Source organism: Varroa destructor, unplaced genomic scaffold, assembly GCF_002443255.2.
Source record: "Varroa destructor unplaced genomic scaffold, Vdes_3.0 BEIS01000004.1, whole genome shotgun sequence".
NCBI classification, from domain to species: domain Eukaryota; kingdom Metazoa; phylum Arthropoda; class Arachnida; order Mesostigmata; family Varroidae; genus Varroa; species Varroa destructor.
The window spans coordinates 36609251-36627667 of record NW_019211457.1 but is presented as its reverse complement, the minus strand read 5'-3'; the positions used below and the strand labels follow the sequence as shown (position 1 = coordinate 36627667).

General features: G+C 43.7%; 1 protein-coding gene across 4 annotated transcripts in view; it reads left to right on the top strand.

Annotated features, from left to right (window-relative positions):
• The first annotated feature begins 2456 nt into the window (after positions 1–2456).
• The window catches only part of LOC111248824 (uncharacterized), a 145405-nt gene continuing 129444 nt past the window's right edge, over positions 2457–18417 (top strand). For 2 of the 4 annotated variants that reach the window (XM_022801819.2, XM_086988027.1), the window contains exons 1-2: positions 2457–3159; positions 18064–18150. The gene's annotated coding sequence lies outside the window, so the exon portion shown is untranslated. The remainder of the gene's footprint in view (positions 3160–18063; positions 18151–18417) is intronic. The other 2 variants (XM_086988029.1, XM_086988028.1) reach the window with 1 other exon arrangement.

The window sequence follows — 18417 nt, the reverse complement described above, 5'->3', positions numbered from 1 at the left end:
ACACTTCTTTACATGATTCGGAAGAAATGCCTGGAGCAGTAATGGTTGTGCGCGAGTGTGTGGCAAGCGGAGTGATGGCAAAAAGGATGAAATAAGTAAGGGGCAATCAAAAATCAATCAGGATCAAGTACCCTCCCCACGGTGTAATTTGTGCAGGTTGTCTGCCGTATCAAGTTGCCATATCAACAATATTATTAGAAATATTAAATCCAATCTGCCAATAGGTCAATCAATCAATTCGCGTGTGATGAAGAATACAGGTAAAAGGTGGAACAAACTCGTTTGTGTGTATTGTAGTGTGTCTGGTTCAGTCTTGCCATCATAATCCGTTGCTACCGCTACTACTTGTCCAGTATGTGCAATTTCAGAAACTTTCTGATGTCTGAAAGTGTCTCTAAGTTGTGTGTGCGTAGAGAAAGGTAGTGCCGGGGTTGGCATCGCCGTTGCCGTGTGTACAACGACCCAACGATTGTTCGAATCCTGGATTGCTAGCGCAGTTGCATATATATATATATATATATATATATATATATATATATATATATATATATATATATATATATACACCAACAATAATAATAATAAAACTGCGAGATAGTAATGCCACCATCGTCTAACTCTCCCCGGGATACATGACAGGCGGAGTGGAAAGATTCGTTCTATCACACTTAGATAATGCGACATACCACCGTCCATTTAACGACACTGGATTGTTTTCATCAATCAACAGCAAAAGTGCAACGTCCTGGCAAAAAAGCCCGGCAGAGTGCGACGATCAGAGTATGCGTGGACGGAGCCGACGCACGACCATCGGGGGAGTAGCGTTGTACAAGTGAATGGGTGTATGTGAAAGTGTAAATCTATTTCAAAGTAATTCAAAACGAAGACGAACGCGAATTAGAAGCCAAAATAAAAACACGAAGGCTCCTCTGCACAGCGAGCAGAGCAGCCTGGGTTCTATGCCGAGGCAATGGGTCAGTGGACGGACTGGGATCATGATGGGCCTTGGCGGTTTCGTTATTGGCGGTGAGTACCCATGACGTTTCTAGTCAGTGCGCCTGTTCTGTGCCGACCTCTGGACTAGGTTTCGAAACATCAACGCGCGCTAGCCATCTACAATGGCAAGTGGCCACGGGCACCTGCACCGATTTATGAGTGCAAGTGAAACCGCAGCAGTCGCAATAGCGAAGGTTAAAAAAAACAAACATCATAAAGTCGCCTCTACAACTTCTTGTCCCGTGATGGTTGATCAAACAGCGACGAAAAGAGCGGCAGCAAAAGAAAAACATCACACATATAGTGAGATGGGTGCGCTAAGTGAGCAATAAGCGGAAGCTTTTTGGGAGCACAACGTGGGTGTGTGTCCGAATCCGTCTTTGGCTGGACGAGTCACTTAGAGTTATAGCCGATACTGGTGATCAGCATACTGCAGGACTGCCCGCAAGTGGTGCTGTGGAGTACCCAGGGCGGCCCAATAGACAGAGGGAGCTGCTCGGCTCATTTAAAAGACGACAGAAGACAGGAGAAAGGAAAGCCAGGAAAACTTGTCGTGCCATTTCATCTTACAGCAGCGGCATCCGCCACGTGAGACGGTGGCTGTGGCGGCAGGCGACCTGTGGTGGCCGCCGCCGAGGCTCCCGAGCGCCCAAGGCGCCCGTGGCTTTGGCACTGGCAAAAACAACAATAACAATAGTAATACGGCGACATCCACCGCAATCATCAGCGGACGCAGCAACAGCTGCTGCACGAAGAAGCGCAGCAGCAGCACAAAGCCCCATTGTAGCAATACGAACGTTACCACGGCAACTACCATCGTCACCATCACTCCCAGCAGCGATTTCAAGAGCGACATCATTAGCAACAACTACATTACAACTACAACTAATCCTCTCCCTTCTATCGATTCGACTGTCATTTTGTCGTCTTCTGCCTCTTGGCGTTCTGCCCCCACCGCTGCCATCGCTAAGACCGCTACTCCAGCCAACACCACAAATATCGCTAATACAATTCATACTACTGCTGTTGCCACTACGACCACAGTTAACGACAATAGCATCAGAAAAGGCGCATTGTAAAGCATCGAGTGGCGGCCATCGCGGCCATCGCGGCCGCGGCGAGCGACGGCTTGGGCGGCGGCGGGGGCGGCGGGCTAAACGCGCCCCGCGCCACCACTCCGCCTCGTCGTCCGTGTCGTTCCATTCGTTGTTGTTCTTGCTCCACTACGACAACAATTACAAGCAACATAAATTGCTGTTATTGTCGGAATCGAGCTCAGGAATTGGTCGTGAACGCCTTCGTCTGTGCCCGACTCGTGATTCGGTGGTCGTGGTCGCGGCAGCCGCAACGGTCGCAGCGGTCAGCTTCGAGGTCGGCGTCACGGTCGACGTCAGCGGCGCCCGAGCCGGCTGTCCCAGCTGCGGTTCGGCTGCGGAGCCTTCACACTCGTCTAAGTCGCCTCCCACGGGGCCGGGCCCTGCTACGTAGTGTGGAGCGACTGGCCGGTGGTGCAGCCGGGCCCGCGCCGGTGGGGCCCCCGGCCGCTACCGCTGCCGCCGCCACCGCCCCTCCCGGTCGTCCCCCCGGCCGCCACCCTGCTGTCGTACTGCCCCCGCTGCCATGCAGAGCTGGCACTCCACTCGCAGGCCCCCATCCCACCGTCGCCCCCACCATCAGCAACAACAACAACGACACGCCTGCCGCCGCCGCCGCTGCTGCTGCCTCCGCCGCCGCACCACTCCTCCTCCTCCTCCTCTCACCACCACCACCACCACCATCGTCGTCCTCACACAAACCACCACGCACAGCTGTCGATATTATCGTCTGGCGGCGATCGCGACTACGAGTCATCTGGCGGCGGACCTCCGACTCACTCACAGGACACAAGGGAGGCCAGAGACGATCATCATCGCGGCGGCAGAGACAGGGATCGGGCGGGCCCGTCCGGACGAGGCCAGCAATCGCCCCCGCATCATCGGTCTCAACGGCATCCCCGAGAGCAGAACCAGGTTCGACAATCGGGAGCCTATCCACCGCCGCCGCTACTGCCGTCGTCACACAGCCTACTCAATCCCTATCAAGGCCTACCCCCACTGCCGCCCGATCACGCCGCGACAACCGTCGTCCCTTCCGGATACTATCATCTCAATGTTGCATCACCAGGTGAGTGCATAGTTTGTTGCTTGCCGGGTCGATTGGTCATATTAGCGGGCTCTCCCACATCTGTGCATCCAACCAGCCTTCTCTGTGTACCTCTTGTATAGAAGTATATGAGGATTTCAGTGTAAGGAGTAGGCCGGAGGAAGGAGACGGCCTCAGGATGTTGGCGTGAATATAGGGCTGAGTACTAATACTAATGTGGCTCAAGCGAATCGCTGGCGACACGCGAAGAAGGTGGGTGACTGCCTGCCTTCTGCTGCATTAGTTTTTATCTTGGGGCTCCTTTTTTAGCGGCCGCTTTTCTCCTCTTTACAACTATCTCGTGTCGTACACCCTTGCAACATTTCTGGCACATGTACAGTTTGCCACCTCAGCACCTTATCTCGCAGTCCCTCTGCTGCTCTTATCTCTTTGTGCCGCTTTATTTCTTCCCGACTGAAACAGGGCCGCGGTACCCAACACTCTATAGTGGTACTTGTGCGACGTCATATTATGCGCATGCCGTCGCTGTCATGTATTATACGTAGCTACTTGTTACCGGCGCTCAAGATAACCTCAAGTTGTCCTGGCGAAAAACGACAAGGGACGCTTGTATAAACTTGACCAGAATCTATTGTTACAAGAATCTTTCACAGCCATTTGAAGGAGCACAACAATAAAACCATATTGTCATGACGAATGACGGGACACCTCTTCGAGATGAGAGGAAATAAGCGTTTACCCGACGCCGTTAAAATTTAAGGGTGAGCATCGCCGTATCGTGGCTGATCAGAAAGGACAGGCCATAAACAATAAGCCCACAGGGCAGATCAAAGAACTACCTGTACTCATGTAGCCATGTAGTTCAATGTATTAGCTTGACATTTTTTATCACTGCTAGTAATTTGCAAAATGATTGAGTAAGAGGTTTGCCAATCTGGATCAGAGTTTCCATACGTTGTTGTTAACGTCAAATGTCAGCAAGGTATGATCACCATCAGCAGCGTCCTTATTGTTTGGTCAGAATGGCATCCTGCCGCTGCTGGCTGGGTGATATTGACAAAGACGAGGAAAATCCAACCAGCTCGGTTAAGTAACCCATTCAAGTGAGTCGGTTAACCTTCACCCGACTGGGGGGAGGGGATCATGTAAAAATGAATCTAGTCTAGTCTGAATATACGTGTATGTAACTGGATAGACACTTCTAATACCGAAGGTGATAGAGGGCAAATATTGAATTGAATAGGCTCTGCCCCTTTTAATGCACCATCAATGTGACTATTCCTTTAAGGTTCGACATTCTTTAACGATTGCTGCCGTTATAAATTATTGTTGTAGTACCACACGCCGGATGCACTTGCCGTCGGCACAGCCCAGTCCCTTACCTGATGACTACCTTAAAATTCATGTCAATTGGAGGAGCGGTCTTCCAAGTTCGACTTATGGATCTCGTGCAGGCCTTCTCTGCATTGAACGCGCCATTATCTACTACTGCAAGTTTTCTATCAGGCTACTCTCGTGTCTGCTATCGATGTCGTTGCCGCTGGCGAAAAATTAATTTGTTTATCATACGCAAGACGCGTGTGTGCATCAAAAAAGAGCCAAACAATTAGGGTGCTATGTTCAAAGCGAGCCACGCCTTCTGCCGTTCGGCCTTTCGTAAGAATAGACTGCGAAGCCGGTGTAGTATAGAGCAACTACGGTCATTTATGGGCGGACATAGAAAGCAGAAACGGCACTGGTGAACAGGGTCACAGGCAGTCCGAGCTTCAAACGTCGATTGAATAGAGAAGTGCGTTCTCGGCCGGCTCCTTCTAACTAAAGCGTCGCGAGCAGTCAAAATCTGCATCGCACTAATGCCAAATCGTACCAGTAGACTCCGTGTCGATTTTACAAGCGACCAACTAAATTCTTTCTTGGCTTATCCCTCGGCAATGAGATACATTGCAGTTCCTATTCCAGCTGCCGATGAAAGAGGTGAAACCATCGAGGCTATACCGACTCTATATTCGTCGAATTTGGATAAAGATCTTCAGACGTCCTTAGGTAAGGGGCATAAGACAACGAGAGTGAGTGAACAGAACAGGTCAAAGAAAAGAAGGGAAAAAAAGGTCAAACGTTGATGTTTCGCAGAGTAAAACGGTAACAGGAACTGCAAGACGGTATTCGGACTATCCTTTATTCATTTTTACTTTTCTAATTGATCGCCGCCTCTTGCTGCTGCAGTTATAGGCTACAATGGGATAGCGTCGCAGTGTGGTCCCTACGCTGTATACTTGTATATCTATACGGCTGTCTGGAAGCATGGCACACAGTCCTCTGATAGTTTATTGAGAAGCATTGACATTTAATTCTTTAGGGATCGTCGGGGGATCGAAGGCAAAGTGCCAAAAGGGGTTCCTTCGATAGTTCGAGCGGCGCGATATTAAGCCTTGATACTGATACGATTGGAATTAAGACAAGGAACCATTACGACTGCTGCTTCCGCCACTGAAGCTGCTGCGGCTGTTTTGGGACCGCTGCCATAGATCTGTGGTCCTCTTGGCCTAGTGACGACCCGAAACAACTTCGATTAGCAGCAGGAGTTGGGGGTGGATCGGTGGCGGGAAAGGGGGGGAGACCGGCCTGGTGGACAACACAGGATGGATGGATGGATGGCAATCGCTGGTCGCTAGAAATATTTCTGGTGATTTCTCGGTCCAGCCTTGGCCAACAGATTGGTAGGGTACCCGCCGGCTGTCGTCATTCGCGTGCAAACCAAGTGACAGGCAGATGATTCAGGTATAGCTTTGGGCCTGCCTGGCTGAACAGAGCGCTGCGCTGCCGTTGTCCGAAATGTACAACATAAGCTCGCGTACGTTCACTGATAGACGCTGAAACGTGCACATACACATTGACCTAAGGGAACATAGGAACGACTGTTTGAGTGAATATATGCAAGCAACCACAGCTATTACTGGTGGTATCTGCCTCGACCTCGGCGCCCGTGTGTCATTCGTGTGCCTATCCACGTGATGTCAGTGGTAATAGCGTTGGCAACGGCCAGTCTAGTAGGGAGGTGCCCTCCGATCCCCGTCATCTTCGTACATAATAACGTTACAGAGTGATATGGCCAGAAGCAGTGGACCCCATTTTCGGGTGGTCCTTTCTCACTGTTCGTCAGAGCTGAGTGGTCTCGTTGGCATATGGGACATCAGTGGTCATCGGACCAGCGACTTGCTGGACAACGCGATAGCCTTGTCGTGATCATGTCATTTCGGGCTCAGTTAGAGGGGCGCAGAGGGCAATAGAACAATATAACGGACACGCTGTGACAAATAGGAGCGTGAGCGCGGCACGCCGTTACCGCTAAGTTCGACCGCTATCCAAAACAACGTGGCGCCGTCGGTTGCTGCACGGACCGGCGAACGGCCGGTTGGTCGGCTCATCGCCAAAAAGACGAACGAACAAACCACGTTGAATTCATATTAGTGCAGCTGTTCAGCGCTTATCTGCAATGCGTGATGGGACATACATCGTGCTACGTCGAGATAGCGATAGCAATAGGTGCGCTGTCCTGGTTCAGCCGATGATGACCGGTTGTCTGGCAGGGCGCTATTGATATTTGATTGTGATAATCGTGAGGATAAAACTAACTTAGAACGTGATCGTATCGTAGAGGTGACCACTACAGAGGGCTGAGTAATAGTGACTGAAAACACAGCCTGACTCGACCAAAAGGCCCAGCCATCACGCATGACCAGTGAGTGTGATGTCACACGAAACTGGCAGTGACATATGACGCTCGCGGCGATGCTATATGTGACTGTTGGCCTGGACCTTTGGTTAGCCCCGAGCGTTGCCACGGCGCACATTTTGGTCATGCAGTATCGCAACTCCGCCACGGTGTTATTAAGATTGACGCTTCAGTTCTATGCCTATCCGTCGGACTTGTTGCGATCGATGCCCAGCGACTATTGCGGTTCCGGACAACGTGAGAGATGAATACATTTGTTGAATCATCGGCATTGTACGATTCTGTTACCGCAATGGATAACTTCGGACGCTCACACAGGATTTAGCTGACTGGCGAAATGGTTGGACAATAAATGATGCCTGCACGACATGTTGCGCCTGCATGACATCGGTCGCATGTGTAAGGGAAAAAATAAAGTACCAGTAATAAAATTAACAGAGTGACAGAGTGCAGGTTACCTATGTCAGTTAGAGAGTGCTGTAATATTTCCTAGACCTTCATCGACTCATATATTTAACAAAGAAGTGCAAGTCAGATTCGTATGATAAGGAGAGCTCCAGTAATCAAAGTTGATATCGGCAAAGTGGATCGAATTATGTGAAGTGTTAGCGTCAGGCCCCGCTCCTTCGCTCCGATGTGTGTTTGTCTAACTTCAACTAATAGAAAAATACGGCGATAAGGATTTAACCCAAAGTTTTATGGCGCTTAATCGTCCACTCTTCCTATACGTACGCTATGCGGCCGTCTTACTTTCGAATCTGCTAAAACGCTTTAGAACATTTACGACAAATTCTAGCTGCATACAATGCCGGGTCAATTTAAAGAGGGCCATCGATACTCCAGAAGGAAAAACGAAGAAAGGCGTTAGGTTAATGTTTAGGCGCTTGTGTAATAGGTATGGTAAGCAGTAATATTACATATTACAATAATTTCTTGTCACCTTACATGCTATATGTTTCTATGAGCCTACAAAAGAAGTCCTACGTTAAAAAAGACAGGTCGTTATATGTTTGGCTCTGATCCATTTGGCTTGCGAAGAACTAACAAGACTAGCAGAATTCACGTTGGCCATATTGTTTGTATTCTTCTTTGCAGAAAATATAAAGAATCCTGGTAAAGAATCCTATTTCCCGATCAGAAGAGTACGAATTACATTTGCTTAGTCGATCATTTATTTGAATGACCTAAATTATCTTTTAAGAAAGCTTTTCTTTGGTAATACAGGAATCATAATTATTGTTTGTATTCAAGCACCGGTAACTAGAAGTGCGTGCTTTAAGCACTGCTTTAAGCACCGTTTTTGCATCTGTACAAGGCGTAACAGAACGACAAATTGCCGCATTGTACTTACTAATGTTAAGCCTAAAGCTCGCACCCGATATGATTTGTCTAAATCTATTAGACGCTATTACTCCACGGTTTTAAGAAACAAGAAAAAAAAATATATATAAGTCACATTTAATCCAACCTGTTCACGGTCGCGATATGATTTCGTATCTGACCCCAGATCAGCACGGTAATCAGACGCGCGTTCAGCAACGACGAATTATTAAAGTTATTTTGATTATTATAGATGTCACTGTTTTACGAGAAATGTGTTTCTATTATATGTTATCAGTTTTAATAGGGTGTATAACATACGTTTGGAGATCTCAAGCGGCTTGACATTTGCGGTCACTAGCGAAGTCACCTTTATCTCGCTTATAGGACGTTTATCATAGAGTATTCAATATGTCATTTTGATTGATGATCAATAGAATGATTCTCTTCTTACTCAATCATAACAAGATATTTAATAGCATAAAATAACAATACAAAATCCATCACAAGACTACTTTTAGACGATCGTAGCTTACACACATATGCTGCGATTGGAACCATATTGTCCCGGTTTGCCCAGTATCTGGGCAAAATAAACATTAGCCACCCATAGAGCAAAGGCGCCTCACTTGTGCCCATTTGCGCAGTACCTAATAACCCAAATCATGTCAAGTATCTAAACTAACGTACCTTACTTAAGGAAATAATTGGACAGGAAGCCACATCATGCATAGAAGAAATGCTTATACACGTTTATATGAAGAAGGGCCGTCCTATCAAATCTCTATTCAAAAACATTATGGTCCTCTTTGAATGGCGGTGCACTACTGAAGTTGAAGGATAGCAGTTTACACAAATAGAAGACAGGGTTTTATTTACGGGCGGGTTTTTTTGTTGGGACTTTACGTGTCCAAAACATACTTAACTTAGCTGGATATCAAAAAAACATGTTCAAATGAAAATAAAGTAAAAGGAAAACGACCGTCATACATACTTAATATATTGGATTGCAAGCAAATATTATAGAATGGCTAAAATTTGTTAAGTTTTTTATGATGTGATCGTCTTCATGATTACTATCATTATTAAATTGTTAAAAGTTAGGACAGATCTGCGATTAATATTATTTTGGTATTGTCTCGTCAAACGTTCATCTGCACTCTACTTCTGGCCGCAGTTTACTCTTTATTTCTTGCAGATTTCGTAGTTCCTCAGTGCGTATTTTAGCGTTTAGTTTGACTATTCTGACCCGAAAAGCACAAAAACGTCACTTATGTAGCTGTAATACATGTAGATGCGTGGTGCAAGCCGTTGATGCACCATTGTCGATATACTCGCACGATATATAGTATGGACGATATTATAAAGCTCTGGGCTCAGTGCGCTATTGAAGACCTTTCCGTATGTTTGTACATCTGATACATCTAAATTGTGCAAGTTATAGGTATTCAGTTCTTCCTTCAGTGGTTGTACAGAAACTTGTTCAATTAGAGACGATTGAATTCACATAACTGGCATTTTATCTCCCTTTTATGTAATTTCATGAAGATTGTTGTTTTATCGCTTGTTTTCAATTAATTCTCTGTCGCCTAAATGATTTCAGCACTATTTCGTGGTCCGTATCGTACTCTGTCAGTAGATATATTATCTGCATGGATCGGTGCTATTTCCTGTCAAAAACGCTATTAAGAATATGGCCTATATACGTAGCCTACATTTCGTATTAAGAAGCATAATTGATTAAGACCAGGACAGCGATTTAACTATTTTTATATTTATATCTGCGTCGGTTCGTAGAGTAACAAAATACGATTCAAAATGGCTGATGGAAAGAAACAACGTTTTTGGTTAACAATAAGCCTCATTACATTTACTTGCTGACCGACAGGTAAAACGTTTGTTCAGTACTTATGGGGCGGGGAAATGTACCGCTGGGCCTCTACCTATTAAATTATTAGGATCAATGGCTTGTAAAATATCATACATTTGATTTGAATTGTGACTCTTCAGACAGGTTTCAAAAATGGATTGTTTTTATTTTAGGCGAAGTGCTTTTGCCTAGCCTGCATGTTTTGTTTACCATCGTACACCGCTGTGTTCGTTCATCTGCAGTATGTATCCCCGCCGTACCCTAGAGAGCTGCTACATTTAATACATTCGAAGTTGCTCTTTATCGCACGTCGGCGTCGATGATGCATTAGTCAGAAGTCAATGGCAGCTCCCTCAGCTTTCTTTGCCCACTAGGCAATCACGCACGTGCCCACATGGCGGTTTACCTTTTTTTTTAAACCTGTTTGTTCTTTGAATAAGCTGACGTTTGTTACTAAGATGGCGCCTCGGCATTCGTAGCGGTAACGGCTACAAATATTCTGCTTGGCTGGAGGGGCATGTTTATCGATTTTAGTGTTAGGCGGATCCAAGGTAGAAGCTCCGGAATCCTGATGAGCTCAGTCGAAATATTTATACAGCCTTCTTGACGAAAGTAGAAAAGTTTGATGCAGATCTTGCCGCAGTTTCAATTCGTATGGCAATGCTTTTCTTAGCCGTGCGAACTCTTCAAAGGGCTCCCATTTCATTTACAGTACGACACAAGGTGGGCCTGTTTTCCCCTTCTTTAGAAAAGCGCCCGAAAGCCCTCGCTTTTGAAGTTCTCGACGCTTGCAACCTCAGAGTCGTTCTACATGTGGACCTGTTCCAATATCAGGTATGGTTGTTTCCGGGGTACTATCTGACTTGCAAACTAACTACTTTCGCGCACAGCAAGCCGTGGCAGTGACTCATAACTTGCCCACCGCCATCCCACCGCTCCCAGATGAACTTACCTACCTGTTCGAAGTTTATCAGGAGCGAACGATTGACAGCCGCAAGGCTCCTGCTGATATGTGTATAGCTATCGATATAGACTATTCCGAAATACATATCATTCTATTTGGTTGGACCTATATAATGACGTTAGATAGATCTCATGGACCCTGAAATTGAAACAATAAAATCTGAGCAAATTTTGTATTATGCTAGGCAAGACAAGGCCGAGCAACGTGGTTATTTAAATAGCCGGCACCAAATCATTTCGTCGCCCTTAGAAGTTCATGCTTTAATTTAGCCTTTAATGATTGAAGTGACGCTGATTTATGCGTTCTGTACACAGTTTTAGGGGTAGGAAAAAAACTTTTTGGGGTAAAAGTAGGTACGAAAGTTGATTTGCGACTATTATACTGAGAGAACGAAAGTGAGTAGCTATTGTCAGTGAGTATCTACAGTATCGTCAGTATTATACAGTAAGTATATACCCCTTGCTGAAATTCATCTGCCTATTAAATGTGATGCGGGGTTATCTGATAGGCTATGTAATAAGCCATTTCGGGCGTCCTGTCTTGAAAAGGCATTTTCGGAACCGATATCTTTAGGGCCTTTTCCTTCTTCAGAAAATAGTAAACTAAATAGAAATGCCCATTATTATTATCATATACAACTGCTTTATTTTCAAAAAGGACTCGGCCTTATGCTTAATCTCAATAGTCTTGTGTAACATAAGTGCACTTAGTGAAACCGTGGCCACTTTCTAGCCTTTGTATGTGTTGCAATATACGTTTGCCGTATGTAGAAGAAACTCTCGAATAAAAATAGTAATAATTCTATATGATACATAAAGAATAAGTCGTCTTGAAGAATCAGAAGAGGTATCTAAAGAGGAATCCTCTTGTATAGAAAGAACCTATAGGATTTAGCTGAAACTAAAAAATCGACTACATTATCACCAATCAATTTCAAGTTATCTTTGAAGTCCTAACAGCGAAACCAATATCTGGTTAATAAAAAACATGTTTACACGTTACGCATTCATAGCAGTAGTCAGGGGGACAGCAGATGTTGGTTGTTCTAACATTATATAGCAATAATGGGCATGTGAAATAACAATATGTGATACCGTGTTGGATAGTTCTACTGTGTACTTATTGCAGCTATTAAATCGTCGTCTTTATAGCTGATCAACGCGTAGAGACTGCGTAACATGGCTTGCGGTCATCACCCGATCGATATGGGTTTTTGAAATTTTCTGATATTTGAACGAAGTAATGCAGTGTATGAGCGTCGGCCATGTCACTAGATAAATCACGTAGGCGCTACAAGATATATTCTCGCTTAGAAGTTCTTGCGTATGCGAAGCTATATAATAGCAAAACGTACGGTACCGGAAGGCGGATGTATGGATTCTGATGTCCTATTTCGTTAATATAATTATGGTGTCCGCTGCAATTCCTCGTTCGACCTTCACTGAAATATACTGAAGGCTATAATAATTCATATGTCGAGTATGTATATTTAAGAGTTATTCTCCATCGGTTGATTAATATAATTAGTATGTCGTATGAGATTAGAGCTAAGAACCATAACACACACACGCCTCAATGGTTTGCTAGAGAAAAATCCAGCTAAATCCATCCGCTTATGACAACCTTGTGCTGGTGTCAAGGCTAATGGCTTTCAGTCTTGTGCGAACAGAATACTGAGCGGGGATTTTGCCAAAGAGGACGAGGGCCGTTGGGTCTCTGTTAGGAACACTGCGTTTTAATTGGAGACGACAATTAGCTGGCTTGTGAATTTCTACCGCAACAACTTGCATCCAGAAATCGTTAGGACGTATCATAAATTAAGCACGGTAATCTATCTTATTTGCCTTTGATCATTTTATTTAGATGATTTTCAGTATTTTTAAATCAGCCAATAAATAAGCCCATCGGTCACTCAATTGCAGTTAACACGGGCTAATTACTGGGACTTTTCAAGTGTTCAGAATGTTTGTTTCTGCGAGGTAAAATTCCCATTGAGGTTTCATAGCAATAATGAGATTTACACCAGTACAGTCAACAAGCGATGGTCGATTTTTATTTAAGCGGATTTTATTAATACTATCGAGTGGGCTTTGAACGCTTGTAGCAAGGAAAATACTGCAAGCCCATTACGGAGCATAAAACGAATATATGACGCTATGAAGCCGAACCGTTGAATATATATCTACTGTATTTATAATATACAGAAAGCCAAGCAAGGTCATGTTCACAACTAGTTGTTTTCCGGTCGTTCGTAGTATGTAGTATAACGGTAATAACTACCAATATCGAAACTTAATCGTTAAAAATCATAATTTTTATATGCGGAAGCAAGTACGTGTATCCAGTTGCTACTACAGGTAATTTTAAAAGCATTATTTAGAAAAAAAACAACGCTAGGAGCTCTCAGCAAAAGCGGAATGAGATCCCGGTCCTATTATAGCGGGAATATAATGCGAGACAAATGAATAAACAATTCAATATTAACTGCGAGCACTTATTTTGCATGGTGAGAGACAGGTTGCAAGCTAACGTGGTTCGTATACTTGTAGCGTAGTAGTCTGTATCACTACGTACGGTTTGTCTACTGTAAATCTGAGCAAAACCCTGTAGAATAGATACAACGCTAAAAAATAGAACAATTTCGTCAATAATGGCCCTGCAATAGTGGCCTTAATTTGCTCTTAATCACGTGACAGGCTTGGATGCTGTCATAGGCACTATGGCTGCCACTGACACTGATGCTCTTACTATCTTTAGCTCTTCACACTGATAATAACCGTGTCCTTGTCAAGAATTTATGATGCGATGCACCGTTTACCGAACCCGGGCGTGGCAATACAGTTTCTATTGCACGACATTAACAATAGAGATGCATGTTCGCAATGACTTGCGACACTCACTCGGCCTTTGTCCTGTCGACAACGTAACACACGGCCATCTCGTATGCGTGCAGCGGTAAACCCCCGCGAAAATGGCTTCGATTTTTCAAGGACAGCCTAAGGAACCAAAAGCAAAGCTAGTGTTTACGATTTCGGAATAACGCCTCCGTTCCTTCTTCGTCGCCAGTTTATTAGTCAACAAATCTAAAGTGGTTAATCGTTTATCTTCAGTTGTAGCTGAATGAGTACTGCTGCAGTAGCGGCAGCAGTGACAGTTGTCTCGTTGAGCCAGCGACGGTAGATATAGGACATGAGAATCGTAAAAGACAGAAGCGCACCCACATGTGCGCCCATTGCGGCAATGGCGTTGGCCGAATCGCCGCGAATCGGACGACAAGAAAGCAATGATTGCAATCACTGCTAAACGATACTGATATTGCTGTTGTTATAGGCAGGGCGATAGAAAGCTGTGGCGGGAGCTGTATGAGAAAGCTGCCTGACTGGGAAAGGCAGACAGAAGTACTACCGAACGCTTCCAAGGAAAGAGGGCACACTATGGCCATTGTTCGACAACTAGATTCGCGATGCGTCGAACGCGCAGAATTTTTTAAACATCGGTCTCCGAAATCCAAATAACTAAAGGTTTGTCTTCAAACGAAAAGAGGCATCGAATGAGCGTCGGTAACGTCTTCGGCAGTAAAAATAGCGGCGGCAGAAAAGTTCTTTTGTGTGATTGTTCATTATTCATAGCCATCCCTATTACAACTATACTAGTTAGCAGGAAGGCACATCTGACTTTTGCCCCTATCTAAATTTTGATGTCCTTAATTTCTGTTCGACGCTTTTTTCCCGCTCGCCTGCTTCTGCCTGACGCGTAGCAGATGATAAGTAAACAGAAAAAAGGTACATTGACATCTCAAACATAAATATCGTTATGGACTCTGTGGGATGTTTATATATTTAAGTTTTGCGGGTAGATCCGATTTGTTAATGTTCTTCATAAAGCAGAAATTAAAATAAAATTTTTAAATTATCAAAGGGTGTATCATCGGCCCTTTAATATATGCCGTATAACGGATATTTATATTCAATGGTTATACCATATTTAATACGTTATTGCACACTACACTTTGTTTAAAACATTGCTGAAGATGGCTGGTTCTTCACACACTCTTCTATGCACTGTGTATCATGACACTGCATACGGAATTAAATTGTCAAGCTTAATCAACTTCAATAGATCTACATACAATAAACGGGGTGGGTTATCTGTTTACCGTTCATTAGCATTATTGTGTTTAATGGAAATGGAATATTCTGACTAGAATTCTATACATTCCATAGTATGACGTCGTTAATGAGGTGCGGAAGACGAGAAAACCTCGCGCAGAATATTTGGTAACGAAATGCATTCAGTTTTGAAGGCAGAAGGTGAGGCGATACAGGCGTCAATTTATAGTGACGATACATCTGCTGGTATTGAATTAAGCCTAACGGAACTTACATCCTCGCACGTGGACTTCTACCAAGTGAATCCCTCTAATGTAGAATAAAACATGCCATATAGAAGGAGTCAGTGTGCGTTGGTAATAATTTGAAAATAGACACACACACACACACACACATACACACGTACAGGACCAAAGTCCTATGAGATCAGCCGTACTTGCATCTAACAGCTGGGGCAAGTAAATATATATATATATATATATATATATATATATCTTATCTATCAACCAATTTATGCATCCCATTGTGACAGAAATTCTCAAATCTGATTGTGAAGAACTCCTTAGGAGTCCTTTCATTGTCAAAGGCGCGACTTTTAACTTAATTTACCAGTAACCAGAGAAGATGAAAATTCGTAGGGGGCAGGATTTAAAAAATATAGTGGATGTAAAAAACCTACCACTTAAGCTCTTTCAGGTCAGCTTTTGCAGAGTTTGCCAGGTGCGGCTTAGCATTGTAATAGGGCAAAAAGCCTCATCAATCGGGTCTTTTCTCTTGGATAGCCTCATTCAATTGATGTAACTGAGCCATATACAAATGCTTTTTAACCGATTTGTTCCCTCGAGCACTTCCAATCCTACCCGGCGCAAATTGTAGTCTTCTCAGGATAGAGATCCGGCTTACCTTTAGACCTAGACGTTTCTCCTCGAGTTAGCCATTTACTTCTCTGTCGCATACAAACGGAAAGACTCCGCTTCTCGTCACCCGTAACACTTGTGTGTAAAAGTCTATCATTGTGGTTGTTCGTTGTTTGGTGCCATATTTTTCTTGTCTACCTATTCCCTGAGGCACTTCGAGACCTAGTTCTTAATAAAATTCCATACAGTCAAGATGTCCAACAGCAGTCTGGTCTTCGCAGCTTACCTCTTGAAATGATTGCCATTCGAGTACTTCATATAGCCTACCGGAGTGGGGTGCTTCTTTCTTAGATTCCATCTTTAAGCTTAACTGGTCTCTTCGAACAGTTTTCTAGATTACAGAGTCTTTAATGAGCTTTCTATTTCGATGAAAGGCAAGATAGAGTAAATAAACAGTTGTTTTGCATAGAATCTTCATCTTTAGAGCTTCAACTCGCCCTTAAAATTTGGTTCACCACACCACAGAATCTCAAGAGAGAGCTCTTTCAAACGGTGTACAGAGTTAGGAAAAAAAAAGGTATTTTTTACTTTATATATATATATATATGGTTAAGTCTATGTTGGATCGACCAGACAGAGTGCTTATTTCCTTCGTGAAGTTAAATTGTGTAGCAATTTTTGCATTAAATCTTGTAAAGTGTAAATATTATATAAGTGTGTGTATAGTAGCGCCAAATATGTATGAACATATGTAGCTGTTTAGCGTTTGCTTTTAAAATGCGATGCCGAATTTAGGGTATCTAGCGATTTTTGTAGTCGCGCTTTGCCCTTTATTTTTTCTGATTTAGTTTGATCGCTGCTATACCACTCAAGTGTTGCCGACAAGCTAAGACGCTAGGTTTTTCAGTGTTGTGCCGTGCTCCTTTCAGCGTTAAAATTTTTCACCTGATTTTATTAGACAAACGTCAAATTTCTATTATGATACCAGTACATTAAAATATTGTCATTCTGCCTCTGTTAAGTTTTTCCTTCTATTAGGTAGCTCCGGTCCATTCCCAAACTAAAACTGCCTAAAGTATCTCACCGACGACAAAAATAATCAACCCTGGACAGCCTCATCTTGAGAGCACGTACCATTTATATGAAACGTATTTTTGTCAGTGATACGAACTGCCCCTTTTTTTTTTTGAAAATAAGCACATTTTCTAATCGTTCTAGCGTGAACTCTAGGCATGGCTATAAGTGCCAAGATTTTCAATTCATATAGCTCCGTTCATTTCGAGCGTATGACAAACCACGTGGAAACAGGAAATGACAAATGGTGAGATCTTTGCGCAGATGAGCCAAATTAAAAAAATTAGGGAAGTTAATTTACCGATCGTACCTGTAACCCCCCACTTACCGAACGTAAGTGGGATGTACAAGTCCTCGTTTAGATGGGTTTATACTAGCATACGGTATATTTAGTCAAATGCACATACACCCATACTGGCTAACGCAGTTTCTAAATATTTTGTCACCGAAGATATTGATGCTTAGATTCGTTTGTGCAAATCGTTCATTTTTTCTTCCTCTCTCTTGCCCTCGTATGCGAGAGCCCCACTACTAAATAAAGGAAATGTAAATAAGTGTGTCCTCAGTGGCTCCGTTTCTTCGCTAACAACGCCGCGCTTGTATTTCTGATCGTGTCACTATCTACAAATCGCTAGAACGATTGAGTTCTGAGCCAACTGCAGGAGTCCAGTTTTGCTGGACACCCTTCCGAGCCCAGATAAAATCATCTACCTAAAGCAGTGCCCAAAAGGCGTTATCGGCTCTACAAGCTCAAGACACTTAACTAGATTAGATAATCAGAGCGGTAGACGTTTATTACTACTGCGAAGACTGAACTTACCGATAATATATATACGTAAGGCATAATAAGGTGGACAATGAGTATTATTTTTTCCGATTTTTTTTATATATATCGATATTGATCATTTTGCTTGCATAAGCTGACCGTTAATTGTTTTTTAATGTGCTCTTTATGGAAACAAAGGTCGAATTCAATATATCTGGGTATGCATTTCTAGATCGTTTGCAGGCAAACTGCTGTAAGAAACCCCACGAGGCAAGGTTTGAACACGGCGAAAAACAAGGGAAAGTCTGCATAACGAAAGGTAACGACTCTAGTGACCTAATTTTGTCCCATTTTCCCATAGTTAATCGTGGCAATGTCGACGGCGGAAACACGAGAAATTGATTTAAACGCTGACAATACGAATAAAGCGCCTGGCAGTGCGTTTAACGTTAACTTATAATAAAAGCTAAAAAATATTGCGGCATGTTAATGTTGGTGTTTCTTTACTAAGAAAGGCTAAAAGAGAGAGAAAAAGGGAAACATCGAAAATAAGATGGGCTTATTTTCTACAAATACTTGATTAAAC